At 40.8% G+C, this 6,000-nt stretch overlaps 1 protein-coding gene across 6 annotated transcripts in view; it reads right to left on the reverse strand.

Annotated features, from left to right (window-relative positions):
• The window catches only part of klhl29 (kelch like family member 29), a 246,719-nt gene extending 244,971 nt beyond the window's left edge, over nucleotides 1–1,748 (reverse strand). For 2 of the 6 annotated variants that reach the window (XM_025898584.1, XM_019346132.2), the window contains exons 1-2: nucleotides 1,530–1,747; nucleotides 328–833 (exon numbers count right to left, since the gene is read on the reverse strand). The gene's annotated coding sequence lies outside the window, so the exon portion shown is untranslated. Of the gene's footprint in view, nucleotides 1–327; nucleotides 834–1,529 lie in introns of all 6 variants that reach the window. The other 4 variants (XM_003440803.5, XM_025898585.1, XM_005449765.4 and 1 more) reach the window with 3 other exon arrangements.
• Nucleotides 1,749–6,000: the final 4,252 nt, after the last annotated feature.

Below are 6,000 nucleotides of genomic sequence, written 5' to 3' on the forward strand. Positions count from 1 at the left end.
TAGTGACCAACTGTAAGTCCTAAATTGTTTGACATTGACGCCGACCACTCCTTCTTTAAATTCCCAAACCTCGATCTGAGTCGTGAAGTTAGTTTTATTCGCCCTCCTCTTAACGGGAGCGCTTGCGCACAACGTGAGCGCCGTACACACCATTTGGTAGGCTATGGTCCTCAGCTAAGGGCTGGCAGTGAAACTGATGATCCCCCTCATTCATTCATGATAGGACGAGTGAACTCCTGCCTTAACACAAAAGCGTGTAAAAAAAAATGAAGCAAAGGCGAGAGTCAGCGCGGTGTTTCTTCGCACCTCCGCTGACCGAGCGCTTACCTGCACCGGCCGCTCGCTGCTCCTGTCCCCCGGCGTCTGTCCTTGTTTCGCTCCGGCGCTGATTATGTATGAATGCTGTCTTTATCCCGCAAAGACCGCTGTTGCATTTTACAGCAAAAGGAGCAGCACAGTGCAGTGGCAGCGGCTGTGGGCCGGTCTGTAAGTGGCCTGCCTGCGCTCGGCTCTGCACGTCACCAAGTGGAGTGGACAGGACTTGGCAGACGGGCTTTCTGCGCGGCGGCGGATCTGAGATGTAAGCGACTGCTTGGACGGACTGGCACACCGTGTGGCCACTTTACTCCCGATGCTGCTCCTCCCCTTTCACTTTGTTTCTCTCACACAAGCCCTACAGCGCCTCCCACCCGCCACTGTATGCCATCGCACGTACCCGCAGAGAGCTGTGCTTGCACTCCAGCATCAGTGGAGCTGTCCTCGCAGGAGGTTCCTTGGATCATTATCAGCCATGAAGGGAGTTCCAAAGATTCACTCGTATTCTTCTTCTGTTACTTAGACAAGCAAGCAAGAAAACAAACTGTTCTAATTTTATTATTCACAAAAAAAAACGAAAAGAAAAAAAAACAGTGTTTGGGGTGGTTACAGCTGAAATATTCCCAAACAATCTTCCCAAATAAGTCCAAATTACAGATGAAAGGTGCACTAATGCTGGCTGTTCTTCATTCCCAAAACCGCTGTAGCTTTCCCCATCCTACCTGGCGCTTAAATGCTAGTAATTACATTCACTTAGCGTCCCGGTTGTAAATCAGCCCCTGATTAGATGGCTAGAATGAAAATCAACAGGGCCCTCTCCGGCTTGATCCAAATTGCCTAAAATCAATGTCCTTTTTGCTTCCCTAACCACTTTTCCATGAGCACAATCAGCAATATGACGTGATCAAGCAAAGGTGGAAAGAAATAATTACAGAAAGTCAAGAAAAGACAGCCCTGGCCTCTCACTGAGGACATTTTGATGCGCCGCGGCAAGAAAAACACAGGTGTGGACGATAAATGAATTCCTATTCGGCAGATTTATTTGTTTTGATAGTTCAGCTTTATCTCGGCCCCTTCTGGGGACCGGCTACTTGTGGGGCAATTAACTCAAGACAGAAACCTTCTTATCCAGGGAGAACCTTTTAATGCCGGCCATATCTTTACAGCCTTCTAAAACTTTCAATTTGTCGCCCAACGTGATTATTTGTTCTTACCTGACGGATTATCTCCCTGTTAGTGGCACATGGCGCAGAATCCATTACAGTCTTTTTGGCTCGCTGTCATCAAGCTCCCCTTTCCTGCCTCGACTGCACTGTACAAATGCTTTCACTTACTTTGCTTGATTAGTTCTCCTCTCAAGACCATGTGGGCGTGTACGGTCTCTTTTGGTTGACAACTCTATCATTTTCTTATTAAGGTAGTTCAGTGTGATGTTTGGTGACATCTGTTTTTTTTTCCTGATGTAACTCATCTTCAGCTAGAGCAGGAGTCTAATCAGCCCCAAGTGAAAACACCTGCACCCTTTACAGGACCTAAAAGTAACTTATAAAGAGTATCTATGCAGGAGAGTTAACATGCTGGAGCAGGAAAACCCAGATACGGAAAGGAAACATGGCTGAATTTAGTTGCTTTGTTTTCAGGGTCAGCGCCACTGAATCTTCCTACCACTAACCACTGTTACAGGCTCTTATACGCTAGAATAATGCCCCTTAAAATAAGAATTATGGCTGTTTATGGTTATAATACAGCACAACAAATGTTTTCCTTTATGATTTTGTATCAGAATCCTGTTATTATATGTTATATATTACCAGGTTTGGATGTTTTGTAGCAAAAAAACAACAAAACAGAAGCTGAAAAACATTAAAATATTTTTTTTTTCAAGGGATGAAGTGTTTTATCAGCTATATGAATCAAAAGTGAGTGTTATATATAGCAGTTGGAAAGCATATCCATAGTATTTACAAACTACTTATCATAGTGGTTGGTATTTAATCAGTAATAATGCATCATACTTTACTGTAACCCCTACTGGAGCACAGTTATCACTCTTACTTGATGATTAAGTTTGTTGACATCATCTTATTCTCAGCATAGCTCAACCCAATTTCCACCTTAGGTCTAATCAGCCTGACTAATTAAAACACTTCCGCGGGCGTGCAAACCTATTCATTTGAAAAAATATTTATTAAAATGAAGTGGCGCAAAAAAGGGCAATATTTCACTCCGAGTTGTGCGAGTTACTTTCCACCACTCCAAAAACAAATCATGGCTTCGCAGTAACCTCTGACAAGAGGACAGACTTGCATGTAGTGTGTAAAATTCTACGGCGTTACTTTAAAAAGAACAAACAATTTTTTTTACTTTCGGCAGAGCACAAATATCATGATCACTGGAATACAATTTAAGTGTATGCACTCCTCAAAATGCCTGGGTGAAATACTCGAGTGCTCTCCACTCCAGAGACATCCAGCGTTGCATCAAAATGTCACACTTGGCAGAATAGATAGTGGGCCTTATCAGGGGTCAAATTCTATTTTGCAGTAATTTCTGAAGTCTTTCAGCTGTGCCTTTCAGCTATGGCAGCGTGTGAGACGGTGTGCAATGGTGTGTGCTAATTTGTTGTGGAGCCCAGTGAGCCAAATCGGAGCCTGCAGGTTGTACTTTGAATTAATAAGAACTTCTTACATTGTGCAAATAAAGCTTCCTATCTGAGATCTTTGTTTTTTGGGGGTGGAACGAGTCTCCCAGAGGGGAAAACTGGGTACGATGTACAATGATGGAGCAAGCTCTTAGCGACTGTTTAATGGTGATGGGCTAACATGACTCAGAGTTCAGCAAGGGAGAAAGATGGGGGTGGAAGGAGTGTGCAGTGCATCTCCGAATTTAATGCCAGCTTTGATAAAGTTGCAGTGCAAGATCTGTAAGAAGTAGGAACAATGGGCCGTTGTTGCCTGATAATTAACAAAATTGTAGCGTATCTGTGTCTGCACTAACGGCACCAGCATAACCTAATGGTGTTTTGTGGTTTGAGAGGTTTTGTTCTTATGGAAATAAAATGGGGTCGTGAGTACTTTGGCTGCGTATCACTACATCTGAATGTGTGAAGGCGTTTTGGGTGAATACGCTGGAGGTGGGCGATACATTCAAAGTGCGAATCTGTACAAACGTTTATGTCCAAATTAATTTAAATGTTTAAACGTGTGAAAGAACAAATATCTGGAAAAAAAAAGATTTCATTTTTTAACTTATATGGAGCAATTATTATGAATAGGGGAACAATTAAAAAATATATATTGCACAAGCTGACGTATGAATGCACAAGGTGTCTTTGCATAAAGGTTTGCAATTGCTCGTGTGTTTGTGGGAAGAAGTCAACTGTATGTGGCAACTGCAAGTCTACAGCTAGGCGTTACAGTGCAAATAAAACCTACGACTTTTGATTCTTCCTCTTGTGTAGCCAATGCTCCTGCTATGATATAATTCCAAAATTCAGCAACAGAGCCAAAGGGTGCGAGCTTTCTTTGCTGTAAATCCACAGCTGCAAGCACATAACAAAGTTGCCTGTCTGAAAGAAGAAAAATATGTTCATAAAGCGAGTGAAAACAAGCTAACACAAACAAGAAAAGAAAATGTTACACGAGTTCATTGTAAGAAAGTGTGATATTGTTACAAGTCTAGCTGCTTGCATTCATTCAGGTCGACATAGCCGTCATACTTCAAGGAGAAATCAACTCCATTAGCGAAATAAAGGTAACAATCTCGCGCCGTAGTTCTCCTCGCAATAAGTTAAGTACAAGTTCTAAATCACATTCCACCACCGCGAATACCAATCGTGTTTTTTCTTCTTTTCTCACAATAACCTCTGTTACATATGTGTGCAGCTGTCTTCTTTAAGGACTCTCCCACCAGACCAGCATGTGCACGTGCTTCATATGCCTAAAAATAAATAAAGCTAAAGCAGCTTAAGATTCTGGTTAGGACACTTTGTGCTTTTCACCTGATCTGGTCCAATGATTGGCCAAATTGTCCAGCCTCAGGCTAGATTTTCTTATGCTGGAAAACAGAGCCCAGAATAGATACAGCGGTGTACCACTTGAATTATAATATGCTGGAAGGTCATTATGGATTTTTTTTTTCCTGTGTGTGTTTGTGTGTGTGTGTGTTCAGTGACATTAAAAACATTTTTGCATACCCTGCCTTCAGTGAATGAATTTATTTTTTACAAGTCTAGTATGTATTTTAAATTAAAAAAACAGCAGTAATTGTAGGTGTAAAACATGTTTAAATAAAGAAACGGTTTTATCGTTTTCTTTTGTGTAGTCATGTTGTTGCCTTTCACAGGTTAGTTTGCATTTACTTAGCTGGAGTGTTAGGGCTCTGCAGGGCACTGTGTTACTCATGCCTTACTGTACCCACTACATGCATAAATCTGGAACCTGTAAACAACAGTAATTGGGCTCAGGGGGAAGTGGACAAAAAATAAGCAAATTGCTTCCATGAGTTTACATATCATTTCATCTTGTTTGTAGATTTATTTTCGGTATAATCCAGGTGAAAGGAATGGAAAGCGAATAGAAATTCAGCAAAGACATGCCCTCCAAACAACTTTTGTTTCTAGTCAGAGATTGAAGGAAAAAAAACTTTATGGGAGTTAGTCCACTGTTGACCGATGCTTTCATTCACTTCCGCAGTTTATCGATCAGCTTCTAAATCTATTATTTACTTTAGGTTATATATCAGCGTATAGTCTTTGCACTTCAGCCCCAGTGCCACTATTTATTTCTTTTTATGGTCAGTGTATATATTCTTGTCAAAAACTGTGCAGTATTTGATGATGGCTGGCACTGAACCCTGTGTCACGTCCACATAATGTCAATGTCAGTCTTTGAATGCCCCAACGAAACAAGTTAGATGTTCTTTGCAAATGTGCTGTTTTTAACGGTTGGAAAAAAAAGATTCGTAATAAATGTCTGACTTTCTTTGGAGAAACTTGCTGTGAAGAAAGTTCAATGGAAAAAAAGGAAAAGATTTTTCATACCTCCTACCACATAGTATATTCGCACTACAAAAATGTACACACCCTGCCTATAAGCACTATTCTCAATAACCATCCAACTAGAAAATATAAGAAAGCCTTGTGAGATTTGTGTGTGTGCAGATGTGACTGATATGCTTCCCTATAAATGTAAGTGAAGTGTAATCAAATTCAGTGGGTGAAACTGTGGTTTGTGTGTATTTTTTAAAACTATTTTTTTAAACAATAAACAATGTACTCTACATTCATTTAACTTGATTTCAATTGAAGCTTTCCCTACTGATTAAACCAACGTGGAGAAACTGACTTAACATGTTTGTTTTTAACAAAAGTTTTTTTTTAAAAGTACAAAGTTGTGTTTTGTCTTCAGCAGCCACGACAGATTTGAAAATAATGTGGGCTCCACCCTGGTAAGGGAGACTCATGTTGGCAATATTGTTTTAAGCAGAATTACAGAATAGGGCAGAGTCCGCACGTTTATCCTATTAGAAGGAAATGAAGCAGACAGTCTGTCTGTGTTTATCCATTATGAAATCCATATCTGGCTGGAAATGAAACAGCCAAGGTTCAGCCTCCGAAAAACTTTTTCTTCAAATGAAACTTGGACCGAGAAGGAATTTACAAATGGTTAATTGGCTGCTGTGGCT

The sequence above is a fragment of the Oreochromis niloticus genome, linkage group LG15, assembly GCF_001858045.2.
Source record: "Oreochromis niloticus isolate F11D_XX linkage group LG15, O_niloticus_UMD_NMBU, whole genome shotgun sequence".
Taxonomy (NCBI): Eukaryota; Metazoa; Chordata; class Actinopteri; order Cichliformes; family Cichlidae; genus Oreochromis; species Oreochromis niloticus.